The sequence below is a fragment of the Mustela nivalis genome (assembly GCF_964662115.1).
Source record: "Mustela nivalis genome assembly, chromosome: 17".
NCBI lineage: Eukaryota > Metazoa > Chordata > Mammalia > Carnivora > Mustelidae > Mustela > Mustela nivalis.
In genome coordinates, this window is record NC_139036.1 from 54,335,568 (window position 1) to 54,357,492 (window position 21,925).

Sequence of the window (21,925 nt, forward strand, 5' to 3'; positions counted from 1 at the left end):
CGGAGACTGCCTCCTGCGCTGGCCCCACTATGCCTCCATGGGAGTCTGAGGGTTGTAAAGGCTTCGCGGTCGCAAAGGCTACTGTCCAGCCCAACAGGACAGAATGGGCATTCTGCGTCTGCCCTCTGTGACCCACACAGGCAGCGCTGTTCCATGTACTTTCCTGTCCTCCCTCAGTTCAGAGTTCACGGACTGGCCGAGGCTCCTTTCTGCAGCTCCGAAGCGACTTCGGGTGGCGAGCTCCCATGCAAATTGAAACACTCACATCAGTGAGGGGGTTTCAGAAGCAATGACTCCCGCTGGGCCCACGGAAGGGCAGTCCTGGGCACTGAGGGCCCCCAGCTCCACCACTCCCAGCACCCCTGCAAACCTGAGCTGAGAGAGGGCAGGGGCAGTGAGGAGGGGTTGGGGCATGCGAAGATTCCTGTGTCTCTGCCCCCTCCCCTCCACCTGCTGCTTCCAGGGACAACCTGAGCCACCATCCGTGTAATACACGGCACTCACTCCCCCCCTAAATCATGAGGGGAAAGGGCCCAGCTGAAAACACATCCTGTCTTCCTTCAAGGTGAGGTGACAGTGGGGCCAGGCCCAGCAAGGGGGGAGGATATGGGAAGGCGTTGAAAAGGAGCACTCTCTTTCTCTCCCCTGTGGAGAGACCAGAGTCCTCTCCGGTAGGTAATGAAAAGGACGCAGACTGCCTCTGTGTCCCCGAGGAAGGGCAGGCTCCCCAAGACTATAAGGCTAGAGAGCCCCAGGACCCAGAGCCCCCTCACCCCTGCAGAGACAGAGGCTGCATCCCAGGGAGCGCATGGTGACTACTTAGCCTGTCCGGACACCCAGCATGGCTGGGAGGGGGCTAGCCGTGATGCTGGCTCTTCCTACTTCTTAGCTGGTTGTTTGGGGGCGGGGGGGGGGCTCACCACTTTCAAGCCTGGGGCTCAGTCCTGCTAGGAAGAGAATGTTGAGCTAAAGGATGCTGACATGCCCCCCCAAACCCCACCTCCATCCCTGCCTGTTTCTGCTACTTACTGCATTTACTATACTACTTGGGAGTCTCTCTTTCCCTCTCCCCAACCTTTGACCTCTTAGAAGACTAGGCTTTCTGTGTGTCCCTTTGTATCCCACACACACAGGAAGCACTAAATAAATGCTTACTGAAACAGACTCTTTTTTCTTTTTTAAAAGATTTTATTTATTCATTTGACAGAGATACAAGAAGGCAGAGAGGCAGGCAGAGAGAGAAGGGGGAAGCAGGCTCCCTGCTGAGCAGAGAGCCCAATGCGGGGCTCAATCCAAGGACCCTGGGATCATGACCTGAGCCAAAGGCAGAGGCTTTAACCCACTGAGCCACCCAGGCGCCCCTAGACTCTTTTTTTTTTTTTTTTTAAGATTTTATTGTTTTGTCAGAGAGAGAGGGAGCACAAGCAGGCGAAGGAGAAACAGGCTCCCCGCTGAGCAGGGAGCCTGATGTGGGGCTCCATCCCAGGAAGGCAGACCCTTAACCCACGAAGCCACCCAGGCGTCCTGAGAAACAGATTCTTTAAAGCCTTACAACCACGCTTGTCCAAGGGGCGCAGGATCTGGAGGACAGCAGACCCAATCCCCAGGAATCCCGGCAGGGTATCCTAACCTCTCCCTCCCTCTCCCCTCTCCTTCGCCACACATTTCCCCCAAAGGAGGCTGGGAACTGGCCCACTGCTCTGCCTCACATAATTTAACAATAACAAAAAGGAAAAAAAAAATGCAAACAAGCCCTCGAGGAGAAAAGGTAGCAAAGAGGAAAACACAGAAACCCGGGAGATGAGGAACACAATGTGCACTGTGTACACACAACTGCAAGTTAGCATATCCCAGAGCCCCCTGGACAGAAACCAAACAGGAAATCTAGAATCATTACCAAATGCACTTCCCTGATTTGCCCTGCCCTCGGCCCCTGGGGGCAGGCCAAGGGACCTCAGGCCCTGCTCACCCGGGCTAGAAGCCTCGCCGGAGGGCGGGACTTTGATGGACTGATGGGTATTTCCTCCCCTCCCTCTTCCCTCCTGACCTCTCCGTAGGGTAGGGTTTCTCCGGGGATGGTTGACGGGATGGGACGGAAGCCTCTAGCTGCTGCCACCTCCCAGGAGCAGCAGGGCTCAGAGCCTTTCCACGGAGGCCCCCCATGGTGTGGGAGTGGCAGGTGGCCAGCAGCTGGCCGCCCTCACCCCACTCCACGGAGAGCTGTATGATGGCCTCGGCTTCGGGATCAAGACCTCCTGCTCTTAAGAAAACAGATCAGAAATTTTGGCATCCAAATAAAATACGGGGAGAGGAAGCAAGTAACCCTTCGAGCAAAAGGCAGGCCACGAGGTAGAAGTAAAAAGCCTGAGCAGAACCCTGAGCTGCCGTGATCACAAGTTCAGGTTCATCCTCTCCGGGGCTATTGTTCTTGCTTGGAAGTACCATCAAAGACTGCACCCGGGCCCTGGCTGCCTCGCCAATCCGTCAAAAGTCAGCCGACCTCGCGTGTGAAAGGCCAGATAGGAAATATTTTCAGCTTCAGGGCCAGGGGGATCCCTGTCACAAACTCTGCCACTGTCCCACGAAAGCAGAAACCACACGGAAATAAGGGGCGTGACTGCGTCCCAATAAAGCTTTATTTACAGGGGCACCTGGCTGGCTCGGTAGGTAGAGTGTGCGACTCTCCATCTCATGGCTGTGAATTCAAGCCCCGTGTTGGGTGTAGAGATCGCTTAAAAACAAAATCATTTAAAAAAAAACTTTATTTATAAAAATGGGCAGCTGGCCAGCTTTGGCCCACAAGCTACAGTTTTCCTACACGTTGGCACAGTTCATGAAGACCATGGAATGATACGATGGCCGAAGACTACGGGCTTTGAAGTCAGGCAGCCCTAGTTCAGGTCTCTGTCCGAGGCTTACTGGCTGCGTCACCTTGGGCCAGTCACTTACTCAAGCCCCACGTCCCACCTTTAGCGAGTCATCATGCCCGTGTCACCGGGTGAGAGTGAGGACGGAACCGAACCGGCTAAAGCATTAGCCACTCCGTAGATGCTCCTTGTTCTCATCTGGAGGGGAATTAAGGGGCATCCTCGGGCAGGCGCGGCTGTGAGTCTTCCGCTGCTGTTGGAAGAGCATCTGTACCCCTGGCGATGATGGTCCTCGGCATCTTTCCACGCAAAAACTCGTTTCCTAAAATTCAGTATTCGCCGGATTCACTTCAGGACGCTAAGTCAGTTGGTTGCTCGTAAGAACTGACTGCGGAGCTTTTAAATCTGTTAAGCCGGAATCTCTGGGGGTGAGACCCTCAGGGATCGAGTCTGCCGTTCTCCAGAGGATTCCACGGGGCTGCACAGACGGGAAGAACAAGGGAGAGCGTGTCCTCTCCTTTCTTTCTTCTGCTCCCGGTGGCGGTCCGTGCCCCAGCAGCATTAGCATCACCGGGGAGCTCGTGAGAAAGGCAGGTTCTCAGGTCCCACCCCGGACCTGCCGGATGGGGCTCCCGGCTTCGACACAATCTCCAGGGGGCTCCTGCGTACGTCCGACGGGAGGAAGATCAGTCTAGTCTACAGATGCCTGACCGAACTTGGCTCTTCCTCAGAATCCCCTGCAATGCTTAAAAAAAAAAAAAAAAAAAAAAAAAATTCACCATCTCACTGAATCGAAATCACTGTGGGTGGCCCGGGATGGGTACTTTGTTCCAGCGTTGTATTTGCAAATGTTCAAATGTAGAGGAATGTTGTACCCACACACGCACCACCCAGATTCTAGGATTCTCCAGCTTTTGCTGTGTTTGCTTCCTCACATACCTGTGCACGGATCTACCCATCAACCATCTCGCTGTTTCAATGCATGTCAAGGTCCACTGCAGACATCCGGACCCTTCATCCCTAAACACTGTGGTATGCATATCATTAATTTCTAACAAGGTCTCCAATTGGTGCAGCCATTCATCTAGTGAGAGTCTTTTTTTTTTTCTGTCCAGAAGAAATGGTACTCAAGACTTGGTTAAAAAAAAAAAAAAGCAGTCCTCTCCCTCCAATGCTTAAAAAAGGGATGCCCTGGGCTTTCTGGTGTTGTCACTTTCAGGATTAGGGGAACGTCTGGTGTTTGGCCTCATTCCACATTGCTCGTGAACCCCACCTCCTCTTTCCCTTGGTAGGACCTGGAGACAATGGCCACGCACTGCTATCTCCCTGCATGTCTTGTATTTAACACTGTCATTAACTGTGTTCATGTTCCCCAGACCTTCCCTGGTGTGTCTCCTCCTGGCAAACCCTCCAGGTCTTCTGCATCCTGTCTGTGGAGCCTAACCGTGAGCCTGCCATTACAAATGTCCAATACTGTAGTCAAGAACGTTGGCCATAATGTCACCTTTCCCTCTGGTTTTCCCATATCTTCTCCTTGTTTTTGCTTCATTTTGTTTTTGACCATGACCATGACTGCGGAATATAAAGTCCCCAGCTCTGTCATTCGGGGCTGCCGTGAACCCAGAAATGAATCAGATATTTTTCTGACCACTTTAACCCAGAAACCAGGCAGAACCATTCATTCTGGCCAACGACCAGAGCCCGTCAGTCCATTACTGCTCCCAGCAGCTTTTTAGGAATGTTCCAGAATCCCTGAGTTGGGTCTGCCTGGTTCTAACTAAACTTCTGCTCCTCCCCAAGGCTCGCGGATAGTCACCAGAACCCTTGAGATAAATTAATGAGAGTTATTGCCCCTAAATAATTGCCCGATGACTTCCAGATTATTCTTCCACAATCTAGGAGAAGTCTGAGCACACACCCCCAAGCTGCTCTGTGTCAGAGATAACTGGGTCACACATAAGGTCACGCTTCATTCAGCATTTCCACCTACAAACATAAAAGGGTGAATGGGCTCTCTCACCCCCTGCCCCTTGCCCACTTCTTTTTCCAGACCACCCACTCTCTGTTTGCACTGGTCCTCCAACCTTGAAACCCGACACCCTCCTCTGTAGGAACCACCCATGCTTAAACAAATAAATACCCCAGAGCTACCCACTCCCCCAAGGTATTCAAATAAATGTCCCAGGAAGGAGTGTGGGGGAAGGAGGAAGGCCATTCTGGGCCTTCTCTGCTGGGTGCCTGCCTCCAGGCATCCCTGGGCCCGGGAATCTTTGCATATATTGGACTGGTGGTTCTGTGCAAGGCTCATCACGTGACCCACCAGACTGGAGAGGGACTCCATGGGCTAAGAGGTTCTGTAAGTCACCTCCGGGGAGGTTTGGCTGCTGGAGCTCAGGGGAAGGGAGGCAGGGACCGTGGGCAGGGCTCCGTCAAAGGGGAAGACCTCCAAAGCCTGGGGGGAGCCCTCCCTGAGCTCCTCCTTACTCAGCCCTCAGCGTTGAAATCCCTCCAACTGGGGATGGAGTGTTAGGTGCCATTCGGAGAGCGGATGGATGGGTGAGTGGGGAGGAACAGGGACCAGTTCTCTGTGACTCCGAAACACTGAGCTATAGCCCCGAGACCAGCCGGCAGTGAGGAGGCGAGGGGTGCAGGGAAACAGGATGACCCGCCCAAGCAAAAACCTCCTTGTCTCTGACTCCATGCAGAAAACCACCAAGAGTCTTTGGTTTCACGGAATGTGGACGGCTAGGAATAAAGTCTCAGCTTTGTCACGGGTCGGTTGGTCAACGGAGTCACTAATGAAAAGGATTTTCAAGCGTATCTGGGAAATAAGTAGGGGGGAGACAACGGCTGCTTTAAGAGACTCTCAGATAGTTGCAGACCTCCCCCTACCCCTCACCCCCACACTGCCCCCCACCCCCAGGAAGGGAAGAGGAGAGACGTCCTGTCCTCAGAAGTTGGCCAAGGAGGTTTTACGGATGGTCCAGGAGAGTGTGGACGAGACCTCCCTAGGAAGCTGGCCGAGAGCCACTGGTGCGTAAGGAAGAGGACGGGGAGAAGGAGGGAGAAGGAGCCTACGTTTCAAAAATAAACACAAACCCCAAAATAAACACTGTTAATGGAAGTGACTAATCAAGGGTGTGCTGAACTTGGTGGTTCTTGATAAGATACAGGTGGAAATGCACTCGGAAAAACTAACAGATTTTTTTTCCCCCTTCGGTAAACAAAGCGAGGGCGAAGGTGTGGGGGACTGGGGTTGGCGCACAGTTCCACCGCGCAGCAGGGATTTAAAACACAGCTTCTCAAGGCCAACGCCACCGATATTTGGGGCTGGATAATACTTTGTAGTCGGGGGAGGGGCTGTCCCGTTCATCGTAAGATTTTTAGAAGTTCTCCCGGCTTCTACACACATCTGAGCTCACTGTAGGGGCTTAGAGGGCCAGACAGCTGGCCAGGTGATGAGAACATAGGACCTCATGCATTTGAACGTCTGCTGGACGTTAATGGCTGTGCGCTCCCAGGACCTCACCAGGAAGCCAACCGCTGGTCCCCAGACCAACATGATCAGGGTCTTGTCGATGAGGAAACCCAACAGATGAAGTCCCAGAGCACACAGCTTCCAAAGTTTTGGAAAAACAATTGCCATGGCCTCACAGTTGCCTCGGCAGGGAAGGGGAAGGACTATGACCCATTTCCAAGAAGAATTCTCTAGACAAGTCACACCAGGATGCCACTTGGAGTCCACGGGGTAGACCCGCCTGCCTCGTGGGGCTCCAGAGCGAGCCACAGGTAGGACCAACGAGAGTCACTTCTCAGACACCAAGTTTCTCTTGCAAGGCAAAGACTAAGGAGAATGCAGGGTGATTGCGGAATGGTTTTTAAAGACACTGTTTTCAGAGACCCCCTTGGCCACCTCACCACTTCCAGTTTCCAGAGTCTGCAGTGACCTAATCTGTAGTCAGCTGTCCCTTTGCAGGGGAGGCGGGGTAAGAAGGATTCACCAAGGTCTGAAAGCAAAACGCCAACCGCTTCATTGGCCATCTTTGCTGGCGAGCACCTCCACGATGCTCTGGGACCCCCCTGAACCCAGGCGGCCCACATTCCCAGAAGAGAATCTCACCACTCGCGATCCTGCGCCCAGGCAGCCTGGCCTGCTATGTCATGAGTCCCATTCCGCAATGCGACAGAAGGGGACATTTACCACGGGGGAGGGGGGTGGTTTCTGTCGCTTGGATGCACGGAATGAAAACCACTGCCTGCCTGTCTTACCTGGACAAGTAGAAACTTTGAGATGCTTCTACCTGGCCTCCCTAAGCTCTGTCTGGAGTCGGACTGCTGGGCTGGAGGAGAAGAATGATGGGCCACGCGAGACGGAGGAAGGGGAGAAGCCTACAGGGCCCGTCCGCAGGCGCTAAGTCCCGGCCTCTCTCTCTCTCTGCCTCCCCACTCTCCACCCCCTATTCTGGAAACACCGCAGAATCATCTTCCCCGCCGGCCTGCTGCTTCCCTCCTCAGCAATCTGCTTTTCACAAAAGAAAGAAAGAAAGAAAGAAAGAAGGAAAGAAAGAAAGAAAGAAAGAAAGAAAGAAAGAAAGAAAGAAAGAAAGAAAGAAAGAAAGAAAGAAAGAAAGAAAGAGTGTTCTAAATAGAGCGGAACTGAGAATGGGGAGACAGCCCGGATGAAGTCCTCCCCTGCCCGGAGAGCCTGGCGTCCCCCATGGAGGGCCGGTCCACCCCCAGCACCTCTTACTCAAAGCATTCTTGACCCAGGAGCGCCCAACCCTGACGGCAGGAGCAAGGTCACCACGGATGGGTTTTGCCTCTGCAGCACTTGGCCTGGGCTGGAGCCCTCCTCCCCGCCAGGCACCTCAGACGTGTTCTCGGGCCTCCTCTCCCTGCATCTGCCCTTGGAGGCAGTACCCAAGGGGTCCTGTTCCAGGCGGGGGCTCAGAGGCCCACCCCCACCCACGCTCACCGTTAGCTTGCTGCCCCACGGACCCACCCGGACTGTAGCGTTCCCACATCCGAGGTCTGAGGACAAGGACTGCCAGCTCTCCCCCACCACATCAGATTGTGGAATACGAGGCTGCATGAAGTCAGTCTCTGGGAGCTCTCAAGGGGCCCGGGGAACCAGACCGGACGTGGATCCTAACATATTTCTCCTCCATTCTGGAAACGTTCACCCAAAGTTCCAACAAACCCATCATGGGAGGAGTGGGATGTTTTCCGAATCCAGGCCCCGTACACGGCCCCGTTCATTTCACCCGTCCACGCGCACGCCCAGAATCATTCTGATGTCAGCCAGAAGGTCCTTCCGCCCTCTGGCCTAAGACTCACACCCATCAGCCGCTCAGAAGACAGGGCCGTGAAGAAGGCCCACATCAGAGGGGGGGTCCAGCTCCCCCCTCCAACCTGCCACCGACTCCTAACCCAGGTGATCAAGCCCGTCGGGGCTTGGTCGTGGACCCTGGGACAGCTGCTCTAGGATGTCTTTGGAAGAAGGGTGTTGGGGGGCCAGTCAGGAAGAACGGAGGAAGCTGGGGGGCTCATGGGGAAGTGGTGGGAGGTAGCAGACCCTGCCCTCCACCCCAGGCCACTTCTTGGTGCCTCCACGGAGTTAAATCCGAAGGAATCTGAAGTCAAACGGATTCCGTGACTTGTCCGTGAGTCACGCTACCCCGTCTTTCATGGCCTCCCTAAATTCAGCACCTCCAAGAATGCCAATTCATGCTACCGGGCAAAGGCGAGCAACTTGGAAAGTGAACTTACCCAGGAAGTGGGGATAACCAGCGCGCACGGCTAACTGCATGGTGGGGGGGCGTACCTCCTCCATCCAACACGGAAGGAACACAGAGGGCAGAGGGATAGTTTGAGATGGGCAGATGGGGCCCTTAATCACGCAGTGCGTTTATAAGCAAGAATAAGCATTGTTCAGAACTGTTTGGTGGGGGGAGGGAATTGGGGTTTTGTTGTTTTGTTTTGTTTTGTTTTCCTCTGATCTCATGTTCAGAGTTCAGAGCCCAGGTGGGTTGGGGGGAGCAAAAATAATAAAAAATAAAAAATGATTTCTATCTCCTTTCTTACGAATCTGGTTTGGACCCCCCACCCCCCCAAAAAAAAAAGAAAAAGAAAAAAAAAAAAGAAAGAAAATGCTGAAACAAAGTTTTATCCCCCTCCGGATGAACTGTTTTACAATAAGCTACCTGCTGGGGTCAGGAAACCTGAGCTCAATGTCTTTCCGCTCGCACAAAATCTCATCACGAGGGGGAGTCGTACAGAAGAGCCTCTGCGGGGAGACGGTCGCCCCCACACAACCCCTTTGTATCTGTTCCAGCTTCTCTGTGAAACCATGTCTCACCCCCTCCCCTGCTCCCTCCTCGCCTCCACCCTGCTTCCAGCTCTGCGAGAGGAGCATGGCGTCCGGCTAGCACCAACCATCCACCACGTCTACACCAGGAGGTGAAGTCAGAAGGCGAGGGTGCGGGGGAACGCTCCAGCGGACAGGGGCGGGGAGGGAAGGGCTGCTCCCTGGGCCCCGATAGGGAGCTTATTTTCTTTCCTATTAGGTGTGTGATGCTCGAAAGGCAGGGGAATGGTCAAAATCAAAATAAATAGCCAGCGGAAATAGACGGCCCCTCCCTGGGAATGGTAATTGCACAGGATGAAAGTTTATCCAAACATATGAGAAAAATGGTGCGTGGTGGAGGGCGGCGGGCGGGAGCGGGGAGGAGTAATCCTTACTGGAAAGGAAATTTGTTTACAACATCTTATTTGCTCCTGAGTTTTTAATGCTGTGCTGGCCCCGTGTCCTATAAACAGACCAGATTTCCACTCTCCAGCGGTGGCAGGAGAGCCAGCAACCGAACAGCCAGAGCTGCCGCTGGAATCTTGGGGCACCGAGGTCTCCCGGCTATGAGAACCCACGCCCAGCCCGGGGTCCGAGGGAGAGGGGCGCTGGCTGGCCCGCAGCGAAGAAGGGTGTGATGGGAACTCCAGGGGTGGAAACGGGGAGAAGCCTGCTGGGCTTGGGAAATCAGCTCTTCTCTCTGCTCCCCGGGGAAGAGGCCAAAGGACGGGCCTCAATTACCCAAGGTGGGTGTCTAATGGGGTATTGGTAGGGGCCCCGTGGACAGTAGGGGCTCCAGACAGTCTGGAGAGAATGTGGCCTTTGGGAGGAAAAGTGGGACTGGCATCCGAGAGGGCCAAAGAGAATGCGGCGTTGAGCGTGCACGGGGGGGTGGGAGGGCGATCACTGCTCCCAGAGTCAGGGTCCAGACATCACCCCCATCCGTACTCCTGGCCAGCAGCTCAGCTCTCTCCCCAGAACAAACCCAACAGCCCAAAGATCTTGCTTGCAGTCGGAGGGAATCAGCAACGCCCTGGCGCATCAGGGGAAGCCTGACGCGGGGACGGAGCGCACACTGGAAGTTTCTCTTCCCGTCCAGGCACGGAGATCATCTGAGCCAAGAGTCATGGCAGACGGGCCACGGGGCTCCGTGTCTAGCGTACAGAGGGCGCACTGCCTGAGTGCAGAGTTGCTGGCACCGTGCACAGGGTCTTGCCTACAGGCCCACGGAGCCCCCACGGAGCCCCACAGAGCAATGTGAAGAGAAGGAAACTGAGGCCCAGGGAGGCAACGGTACTTCCTAGAGGTCTCATGGCTAGAGTGAGCGGGATGGTTCCAGCCGAGCTGGTCTGGAGCCAGAGGCCAGTCGAGCTAGCCTCTCTTGAAGGTCACTGCATCCTAAGATGGTCACCAAGGTCCCTCAATTTTTGCACAAAAAAGAGCCCTCTGGACCCACCCCCACCTCTTCCCGAACCACCGAGGTGTGAATGGGAAAGACTCCGAGGTCTGGGGTGTTTTGTTACAGTAGCAGACTGGGACTGATACGGCTTGCATTTCCTGTCCCTCTGGAGATATCGGTGGAGAAAGCAGAACAGGGTGTGGAGGACGGGGTGTGCCCCGGCGAGTCACAGACCCCCTCAGCTTCGTGTCCTCACCTGTAACAACGAGGTCTCAATACCTTTCATGAAGGGCTGTGAGATTCGAGCGAGGAGCTGTGAAATTGTAAAGCACTCTAGAACACGGGACGTGTTCCGTCCTGGATTGCCTGAGCTTTCTTGGCCGAATGTCCTATGATCTCTCTGTTTGAAACTGGTGCTGGTGACCGCAGCCCACAGAGGGCATCCCCTCTGTCCAAAACTCCGATTCTACTGGTTTGTACAACGTGAGAAGACAGGAGGTATTCTGAGTTCTTCCCTTCTTCCCAAAGAAGGTGGACCTCCCGCCCGTATCTCCGTGGCTCCCTTTTCCTTTCTATGCTCCCGGTTAATCAGAAAAGGGTGGTTAATCAGCACATGGGAAGAGACCCTCTTTCCCGGAGCCTGCTTGATTTTGAGTGACCCCTCTTATGTCCTTGCCTTCTGTCTCCGGGTAGTGTGCCCTGGAGCAGGAGCTCTGCCCATCACTATCCATCTTCTCTGCCTGTGACTTACTGGGAGAGTTTGTACGGGGGTGAAAGGCAGGAAGCAGCATCCATCCAGATTCTCCAGGAACCCTAACAAACAGCAGATCTGGCAAATGCAACAAAGACAGTACGTAAGATTCTGAAGGCAGGGAACATCTCCTACATGGGCTTTTCTTCCCTTCTGTGTTCCCCTATTAGACGCTGTGAAGTTCTTCAGAAATTTTGACCTAAACTTCTGAGTTTAAATTACTCCTTCCGACCTTAAAAATGACCCCAGCTCTCAAATAATGAGCATAAAAACAGACGCGTGCTATTTCAAGAAAGGCTTCTGCAGGGAAAGCAATCCATCCAGCCACAAGCCCATTTTCTCCACTGTTCAGAAAACACTTTATTGGTGAATAAAGGGCAAACAAGAAACTGGCAAATGTGGTAGGACACGCGGCCACAGGTCATGAGCAGGGAAAGTCAACCCAACATCTCTCTTGTCCATCCTCCTTGTTGAAACTGCCAAGCTGCAACTGAAGAGCTCTGAACTCGAGGCCCCTTCATGACCTTGGTTTCGATCCCAACCCTCCCAGGTAAGACTTGGTCCAAGTGATGGATCCATGTGATTTTTGTTTTCTGAGAATTAAATGTCAATCATGGTGCCTGTCACGTGACCATGACCACGGGTGGGCATCTCAGGAATAATTTTCCATGTATGAGGAGTGATCCTGCTTTCCATAGAGTAGGGGGGGGGAAGGGGAGGGAGGACTGGGGAGAAGGGGGTACTGAAAACAAGTTCAGTGTAAGCACAGTGAATGCCGTATGAAAAGTGCTGTGGTCTAGGGAGGAGGGGTGAGCATTTTTTGAGTGCCCATCCCACGCCAGATGCATTAAAAGAACATGTACCTGGTCAAGAGGAAAGAGGGAATTCAGGAAGGTGTCCCAGAGAAGAGAGACTGGGAGCCGAGCCTTGAAGGACTCGTAGGACTTCAACAGCCTGGGTACCCAGCATTGACCTTTTTAAACATAGACACATATAGGAAGAATTGCCAGAGGATTAAAAATCATGCTGAGTTCAATCAAAAATCACCACTGGAATGTGAAAAGAACTTTCTTAATTAAGCAATTCCAGAACATTCCCAACTCTTGGCTACAAGAGGAGTGTGGGTGAGCCATGATATCCTGAACTGGCCCGTATGGTGCACCCTCTGTGGACCGTTGCCAAGGTCACCAGGCACTTAGGGTGCCCTGTGGGCCGGACCCCATAGTGGTGGGTATTAGCAAGCCCCACCCATGAGGTCCAAGGACCCCAGGAACTGCAGTGCTTCAGGACAGATTGGCTTTGTACTGAGGACGCTTGAGGCAAGGAGTAAAGAATGTTCCATACAGGGACGCCTGGGTGGCTCAGTCAGTTAAGCGGCTGCCTTTGGCTCAGGTCAGGGTCCCAGGGTCCTGGGATCAAGGCCCGCATCGGGCTCCCTGATGGGTGGAGAGCCTGCTTCTCCCTCTCCCTCTGCCTGCCTCTCCCCCTGCTTGCACACTCTCTCTCTGACTGTCAAAAAAAATAAATTGAATATTTTTTTTAAAAAAACATTCCATGTAGTTTAACTTCATTGAAGCTCATACTTGGAAACTGGGGAGACCAGGTGCCTGTCCAGCCCCTTTGGTCGGGACATTTCGCTCCCTGGATGGTGACTGGCCCTGGTCAGACCCCAGTTAGCGTTCCCGGCACTATCCTCAGCGGCTCATCCCGCAGGACATCTGGCTGAGGTCACCAGCCACTGTTCAGCACCAACAGTCACATAGGAAGGAAAGGTTACAGCTAAACAGGTGATGCCTATCTTTTTCCGATGCCCAGATTTATGTTCAGGGCCAAGGGCAGAGGGGGACCCACGAGGACCACCTGGTCCCCAGCCTCCACCCCGGCAGGTGGGCCATTCCGAAGCCAGCGGAAGCCCAAATGCAGCCAGCTTTGGGAACGGGACGACGTGACAACATGTCTTCCACGCTCTGCCTTCCCTATCTCTTTAAAACCCAGCCCTGAGTGGCAGTAACAGCAGGGGAGGCAGGCGAAGGAGGGAAGAAAGGAGAAGGACACGGGAAACAATGAAAACAAAACAAAACCACACAACCAAAACCCTTTGACAGAACTTGATAACCCGAAGTACACAGTGATCGGTGCCGGACGGCATACAAAAGCCAAGAGGCAGGTCCCAGGACGGGTCAACTTAAGACTTAATATTTGCCTTTCCCTAAGCAAACTCATAAATCCCCTCCAGTTGTAGCCATGCAGAGCCCCCGGGTTTTACTCCTTGGTCAGAACGACAGGCAGCTCCCTTCCCCCTCGGTCACCCCGGGCAGAGAGCAGCCCCTTCCCCGTGTCTGCCATCAGTCTAGATGTCTATTTGCCTTCTCCCTCAACAAACTCAAGTTCAGTGCGACTGACGAGTGCAAACAGCTTTGAAGTATTCTTTGGTAATGGACTTCCCGGGACAGCCCTGCTTTCGGCTTGTGCCGCGGAAGGCAAAGGGAGAAGAGCTACTTGTCAGAGAACAGGCAGGCCTCAGCGGGGTCAGGCGGGGCTGAGAACTTGACACATGGGAAGGATCCCAGAGGATCACCTGTACCGCCCACTTCCGCTTCCCTCTCCCAGTTCGTGGATGAGAAGACTGAGACCACAGGAAAGGGCCTTGGGGCTGAGGTTAAGGTAGGACTAGAGGACAGACTTCCAGACGCCGGGGTTCAGAGCTCTTGCCAGCCTGATCATGGAAGGTCTTACTCAGAAGCATAGGCAGGGGGACCCAGCCCTGCTTCCCACCAGCCTCGCGCGAGGGTCTTGTCCAAGATCAGTGGCCATTCCCAAGCTCACCCTTATGCCCTGTAAACCACATTCCCCTGAGCAGAGGACCATACTTCACCATTAGAACCTTCTATTTCTCCATCAACCCTGGGGTTTGGGGGGCCCTTTGAAGAGGATAACAGGTCCCTGTGGGTAAAGCTTTGATGCGACAGGGCGATCTCACAGGAAAGCCCAAGCAAAATCCCGGGACGGGGCCCTAACTTGAGGTTAAGTTCGTTCGTAATGGATCAGAGTAAGAGGAGCGCCCTCAGCGCACAGATGACATGCCTTTCCTCCATACCTTGGGCAACACCTGATTTACTCTTCGCACATGGAGCAAAGCCCAGCAAAGCCTCAGGTCACGGGCTCAGGGAACGAAGACGGCGCTGCGGCAGTCAGAGACCCAAGAGGCTTCAGGGATCACGTGGCCCGACTCCTCCGTATTACGGGGAAGGAACGAAGACGAGGGACTTTCGGAGACAAAATCTCAGATTTCCTCATCTCCCCACTCTGCGCTTTTCATCAGCAGAAGTCACCCTGGATTGAGAATTAAGAGACCGACCCACGCTGGGGTGGGGGGTGGGGACAGTACACTTGCCTCAGAATCTCACTGGGAAGTTGACGTTCATGGACTCTAGGCAGCCCACGAACTGCTCTTCACAATCCCACGGCTTCCCCTATGGGGCAGAATGTCATTCCACCCCCTCACCCTCTCTCGTCCCTCCCCCACTCCGCCAAAAACGCTGCCTCCCCCAGGCCTGGGCGATCCCTCGTCAGATGATTCCTGCCTCAGTCAGAGGTAAATCTAGAAAAACGTGATGCTTTTAGACCACCTTGAACTCTGGGATTCTGGGGTCCTCTGCGGATGAGAAGATAGGATGAGAGAGGAAGAGGAGGCGGTTGCCTTTGGCACAACAGTGAGACTTCTGGAACCCAAGACGGTACGTGGGCCATGAAGGACGGGCATGTCTGAAATGAGTTCATCTTTTTAAAAAGAAAAGCGGTGCCTAACGTGCTGGGCTGGCCTTTCTCCACCAGCAGCAAAGGCACAGAGTCAGAACAGGGGCAAAGCCTCAGGTGCACGGGGGATCTCAAACTTTGCACAGGGGTAATGAGAGTCAGGTTTCTCGATGTTTGCATGCACGTCTCTACCTTAGCAGGCAATGACCCCCCTGTGCGGTCACAGCGTGCGGGGGTGAGGGGGTGTAGGACGAGCCGCAGGCTCGCGTTCCAACACCGCAGACGCTCACGCCCGTCTTTCAGCAGAAAAGATGGAAGCCTGATCCCCTGACAAGAAGCAACAGCTTCGGGATGGCATGCAATCCCGAGAGCCTGGCTTTGACTAACCCGAAAAGAACCTGTAATTTGCCTTTAGATTGTTCTTACTTGTCAAGAACACCAAAAGTTGGGCAGGTACAACCTTCCCGTCCTTCTCCACCGCCCACGACCACGACCACCAAGTTCCGCTCCCTTATCCCAGATAAGGTCAGTGTCTGGAGAGGGAAGAGGGAGCTGGGAGGTCCTATTCGACATGATCGGGGTGGAACTTGGAGGTGAGCTTTGGAGGGAAAGCACACACTTAGGTCCCACTGACACGCCCTTCAATATTTCAAAGAATCCTAGAGTTCAAAGGAATTTCAGGAGGTTCTCCAGCCAACTCCTTCACTCCCTAGACAAACCCATCTCGACAATTTTAGCTCTTACTCTCTCTCTAGCAAAGACGGAGAGTTTTCTTCTTGGCTCATTCTCTATGGTCCGTGCATGTCTCTGAGACAGGCGTGTCTGGTTCCCCAGTGGCTGTGGGAGTTTTTGTCTCCGAATGAACTGCTCTGTCCTTACCAAGGAAGGTTATGAGCTTCACCTATTTGGAGTAGGACTGTGTTGACGAGGAATCCCTGATACCCTGCGTGGCTCCCGTCTCCACTATCCATAGCCCCTCTTCTGAAGGACATGGTCTCAGCTGGTTCATTGTCCCCAGGTTGTAATTCAGTATCATGCCACCCTACCACCCGGCAGACACCTGACGTGGTCAGGACTGGGTGCTTGAGCCAATGGCCTCCATCTGTAGGCTGCCCAGTGGTCAACAATGTGGCCAGACGTTGTGGCTCTGATGGCAGCTGGCCAGGCCTCTTAAGAGCATCAGCGAGCTATGGCAGATAACACAGCAGAGGCGATGTCATCAAACCACCCAGGAGGGTGGCCAATTGTTCTGGTTTGCCCAGGACTGTCCCAAGTTTATCAGTGGAAGTTGTGTGTCCCCAGACATCTCTCAGCCTGGGGCAAACTGGGACAGCTAGCACTCTTAGCTCATCATCAGTGGAGAATTCTAGAATCAGGAGCAGTGCTCCCTACTGCTGAGCAGACGATCAGAATGACATGGCGTCAAGAGTTCTTGCTGTTCCTAGAAACCATCTAGAGAATGGATGTTTCGAATGGCTTCAGGCTTCTAGAAAGGCCTCGCTGTGCAGTGGCTGGGTGGACTGGTCCTGTCTACCTTACTTCCAGAGCAGCTTGGAATAAACCCACGTGAATGGGGGTGATCTAAGAGGGTCTCTGTTCCTTGAAACCCCAAGGACTCTCACCGGGACGACGAACCTGTGTGCACCTCAAGGAAGACCAAAGCCCACAAACAAGACTTATAGTTCAACAGCAGGACACGGCCTCGGGAGGCTGTCCTCGCTCATTCTGTGGGGACTCTGAGAGGCCAGGAAGGACGCCACTGTTCCAGTGACCAGACGGGGACGTCGCTCTGGGGTCACAGAAACACATCACTACAACGAGGAGAAGGTCGCCGTGTATGGCCTTAATTCCTTCCACAAAGGCAAGCCGTCCGTTTGCGTTAGCAGGAGAACAAATGGACGTTGTTGGTCCTGCGACCGAGACAAGGTCGACTCTAGAAGGGTTTTCAGACTCTAGAATGGGCACGGCGTCTCTGAAGGGAAGGAGCAAACAGGACTCGTGTCTCGAGGGGCCCAACCGGCCGTCAGGAGTGTCCTCGGGGGCGAAGAGGGTCGACAATAGACACACCAGCTCTGGTCGTCAGACGGCCTGTGATGCCGCACCAGGCGCTGGCACGGGCCCCGACTGCCATCTGAGAGAAGGGTCTTCACAGCTGGTGGCGCGTCTGTGTCAACAGAAGACAGCTGGGAAACGGATAGAATGCTATGTCAATTATACATCAAAATGAGATTTTAAAAAAAAGAGAGAGAGAGAAGAGACCACAGCATTCATTTTTTGGCGCTTCCAGACAAATACCTATGTGGGATCCAAGCAGAGAAAGCTGGACATGGAGGACCCCAGCGCCCCTACAGGAGCCCCCTCCAGGGTCCCCGACCTCTGAGGTCCCCAAGAACTTCTGCCCTGACCTGCATCGCTCTGGAATCCGAGGGCCCGGATCCCCCAAGAAGCAAGAGGACATTCGACGCCGGTGCTGCTCACATAGCAACACAAACATCGGCTTCTTTAGAAGGAACAGGAACAAAAATTAAAATCCCATTTGACCTGAGTGTGGTTAACAATTCACTCTGTATCCGGCTGGAAGATAATGGAACAAACACGAATTGCCGAGTCCAAAGGCACAGCAGACGCGGGAGCTGGGGGGCCGGTGAGGGTGTGGTGGAAAAGCCTTTCGGTTTCCGGGCACTGGGGGCAGGGGAGACGGAGGGGCAGCCGCGGCAGAGGAATCGTTTTCCACAAGGAGGAACGGCAAGGTCTGCGATGATGCTGACTCGTCCGGCCGGAGGTCACGTCCGGCGCACACGGGGCCGTACACAGACTTCTCTCCTCGGGGCAAGGGTCTTTGCTTTCTCCTTCAACGTCTTCTCCAATCCACAAGTTTCTTCATTCTCCAAAGCAAGAATTCTTAATCAGATCCAGAGCTCTTGCCTCTTAAGAGATGGTCCCATCTTAGCTGGGTCCTTTGCAAGGTGGCGATAGTAGAGCTTGGCTCCCGCTAGCTTCCTGGTGAGAACGGCGAGCGAGACAGAGCGGTCCTTAGCCGCTTTCCCTTGCCGGGCCTGTAGACCGAAACACAGCATCAGAGTTCGGTTCTGCCTCCTCCCTTTCCGCAGTGAGCTAGACTCTCCTGTCTTTAGCGCGTAACGGTCTAGCCAGTGAACAGATCCCACAGTGCAAAAATCACTATTTGCGCTAAGACAGAGAAAGAAAAAAAAAAAAAGGAAGGCCTGTTTGTACGTCCTCTACACTGAATTCCCTCCAGGAACCCTCCACACGGATCTCACCGCTATACCAGACAGCTGACTTAGACACACAAAAGCAAAGCGCTGAACCCAACTATCCCAGAGGAACCGCAGGCTTGTTTTCCAGCCCATCACGACGTCGTCCGTGAGATTTGACGCAGGGAGCATGGAGGTGTTAGGTGACCCACTTTATAGACGGGAAAACTGAGGCACAGACACTGCCGGTGTTCTCAGTACAGGACAGCAAGGGTCTGGTCCCTATCCTGATGCCCACTTGAGTGGGGACTTCTGTCTGTTCTCCCAAATCCCTTAACAACGAATTAGGAAATTATCCAGAACTGATGGGGTCCCTTGGAGGAAACGGGAAGACTCAGCTTAACACGTTTGCTTTCCAAATGCTGACGGCAAAGAAGCGAAGACGGACTTGGGCTCCATGTACTTTCCTGACTTCCCACCACCCCCTGGGATTCCCCATTGCCGAGGGGCCAATAGAGTCAGTGCCACCAAATGCCCTCAGGGGACGTCCCCATTTGAAGATAGATGGGGCCCAGCGAGGCAAACAAAGGGCCTACTCCCAGACACGAATAATCCAGGCCTCTGGACTGCGACGATCTCCGTCCACCCCCAAGGAACAACGTGGGGTCCATTCCCCAGGACCACTCCGGGTGAGACACTGTGGAACCGGACCGACAGCAGACAGGCAAGCCCTGCCCTTCCAGGCCTCGGGAGAGAGGGGACACTGACCAAGCACGAGGTCAGAAGGACATCAACAGCGGCGGGACACACATTGGAGATTTTGGGGGCGGTCTGGGCTAATGGGCCCCCACCAGCAGCCCCCCTGCAGGCCTTCGGGGGTCGCTAACAGCCCAGCCTGTGCAGGGGTGCCGTCCTTCCCGTGGGCTTTGGCTACCCCCCTGGCAGGGATGTGTGCAGCGGCTGCGACACCAGAGACAAGGCACTGTCAGAGACGGGACGAGGTACCAGTGAGGGCCTGCTCACGGGAGAACGGGCAGAGAGAACGCAGAAGACTTTCCTCTGCAGGAGAGCTGCAGGGAGGGGGCGTCTGCGTGTGAGAGCCACCGACCCACGGAAAACCAGCCAGCGTGGCCCACGCAGAGGCACTCTGGGGTCCCGAGAGGCTCTCTGATTGTCCACCAAGGGGGAAGCACAAGTCTCACCCAGGTGGAGCCCGGGCCCTCCAGACGCTCTTTCATTTGGACCTGAAAACACCCCGAAGAGCCCCACCGTTCTGCGAACTTTCCTCCCGTCCCTCCTGGGCAGCCACCCTCCGCACTGTCTCTCCGAGGGCCAGAAGGAGCCTTTTCCCCAGGGAGACGCACGCAGCGAGCAAATGAATTGGCAGCGGCGGGTGGATCACACAGGGACTTCCTTCTTGTTGCCCGGCAACTGCATGCACTTGGCAGGGGGACGTTAAACACAGAGGGGAATGTTGGGAGGCATTTGCAAAATAAAATAAAAAGCAAAACATACAACACCCCAGACTCATCCCAGCAGGCAGACTGAGCCAAGGCGGCTGGGGCGGGGGCGGGGGGGGGGGTGGGGGGAGTGGGGGCGGGATGGGGTGGGTGTTGGGGGGACAAGGGAATCACTGCCGGAAAGGAAAATAAAGTTAGGACAGAACCAGCCCAATGGAGCTTAACGCTCCGGGCCCTCCCGCCTCCCATAAACTCTGCTACGTGTAGCATTTGGATTTGGCCAAAGACACACCTCCAGGAGCCTAGAGAAAGGCGAGAGGGGACTCCGAGATTAGGAGGCACCTGGGGGGTTGCAAGGTGACCTAGAAACCCGCAGCCCTGAGGGTTTGCCAAGCCTGCCTCCCGGTGACTGTCCCTGCTGCTTACGCTTGTCCAGCGTGCGTCACGTCCAGGTGAGGTCACTGCCACCTCCAGGGCAGGACCCCCTCCCCCACTCCTTTTCCACTTGAGTGTTTTCATGCCCGTTGCCTCGGCTGCTGGGGCTGATTAGACAAATCTCCGACTCACCGCCTTGCCCTTCAGAACCTGTCTCCGGCCTCTCTGAAAACCCCCCCGAAGTGAAATGCAGGCAGCGTTCTGGTTGGGAACAGCCCACGGAAGCAAAACTGGGGACCAGGAAAGGGTGCAGAGGAGCGAGAGAGCCCCTGTGGCTGGCTGGGTATCAGCCCCCAAAGACACCACGTCCTAATCTGGGCAACCTGGGCATGCGACCCTCGGTGGCAGAAGGGGTCTGATGTGCACAAGACGATCCCGAAGACCCGGGTGGGCCCCAAGCGGCAGCAAGAGGGTCCCTGTTAGAGGGAGGCGGGGGGTGGGGTCTGGGATAGGGAGAAGATGTGACACAGGAGAGGGAGAGAAATGTGAAAATGCATCAGGAGTCTGGAGTCATTTGGGGAAGAGTCGGAAACATAGGGCCTCCAGAAGCTGGAAAAGGCAAGGAAATGGATTCTGCCCTAGCACTTCCAGAAGGAATGAGCTCTTGGGGTACTCTTGCCTTTGGCCCAGTGGAATGAGCCTCCAGAACGTATGAGAATAAATGTGTGTTGTTTTAAGCCACGAAGTTTGCGGTAATTTCATGGCGGCCGTAGGGAACCAATCGTGTCTGTGCAGCAAACCAGGCCTCTGTCTCCTGCTAGATCAACAGAAGAGGGGACTGCAGTGAGGACGCAGGTGACAGTGGGATGCGGCAGGTCAGAAGGGACGGGGTCCCACATTCGGCTTAGAAAAGTCTAACAGGGTGCCTGAGTGGCTCAGTGGGTTAAAGCCTCTGCCTTCAGCTCAGGTCATGGTCTCAGGGTCCTGGGATCAAGCCCTGCATCGGGCTCTCTGCTCAGCGGGGAGCCTGCTTCCCCTCCACCCCCACCTGCCTCTCTGCCTACTTGTGATCTCTGTCTGTCAAATAAATAAATAAAATCTTTAACACAAAAAGAAAGAAAGAAAGAAAGAAAGAAAGAAAGAAAGAAAGAAAGAAAGAAAGAAAGAAAGAAAGAAAGAAAGAAATGTCTAACAGACACCCTGCCGGCTCAGCAGGAAGAGGTCAGGTCCCCGAGAGCGGCCAAGGCAAGAAGCAGCCCAGGAAGCAGGGTCTCAAATTATAGCATTTGTGACTGTCACTTGGGCTCGTGGCTTAATCTCTGCAAGTCTCGGTTCCATCATCCGAAAAACAGAGATGATGTTATTATGTGTCTTGCAGAGCTGTTAGGATTAAATGATATATGGCATGAAAACACACGGCAGATGCCAAATACACAGATAGTAATGGTCACTCTTAGGAAGGATTAGGCACGGACATATGGGCAGAAGCTGTTAGTTGATTACCCTACCATGTATTCTCCCTTTTCTACTTAGTAACGTAACTCTAAGTTTTGGCTGACACATTGTGGCCCAAAGCAAAAAGACTACATTTCTCAGCTCTTCTTGTAGCTAGCTATGGCCACGTGACCAAGATCTGGCCAAAGAAATACAAGCAAGGGGCGCCTGGGTGGCTCAGTGGGTTAAGCCGCTGCCTTCGGCTCAGGTCATGATCTCAGGGTCCTGGGATCAAGTCCCACATCGGGCTCTCTGCTCAACA

General features: G+C 54.2%; 1 long non-coding RNA gene across 7 annotated transcripts in view; it reads right to left on the reverse strand.

The window, feature by feature from the left end:
- Positions 1-2,601: 2,601 nt before the first annotated feature.
- The window catches only part of LOC309852147, a 160,777-nt gene continuing 141,453 nt past the window's right edge, over positions 2,602-21,925 (reverse strand). For 5 of the 7 annotated variants that reach the window (XR_014305096.1, XR_014305097.1, XR_014305098.1 and 2 more), the window contains 3 exons: positions 17,525-18,175; positions 14,461-17,302; positions 2,602-3,612 (listed from right to left, as the gene is read on the reverse strand). This is a non-coding gene — a long non-coding RNA (uncharacterized lncRNA). Of the gene's footprint in view, positions 3,613-8,998; positions 11,442-14,460; positions 17,303-17,524; positions 18,176-21,925 lie in introns of those variants that run through there. The other 2 variants (XR_014305095.1, XR_014305101.1) reach the window with 2 other exon arrangements.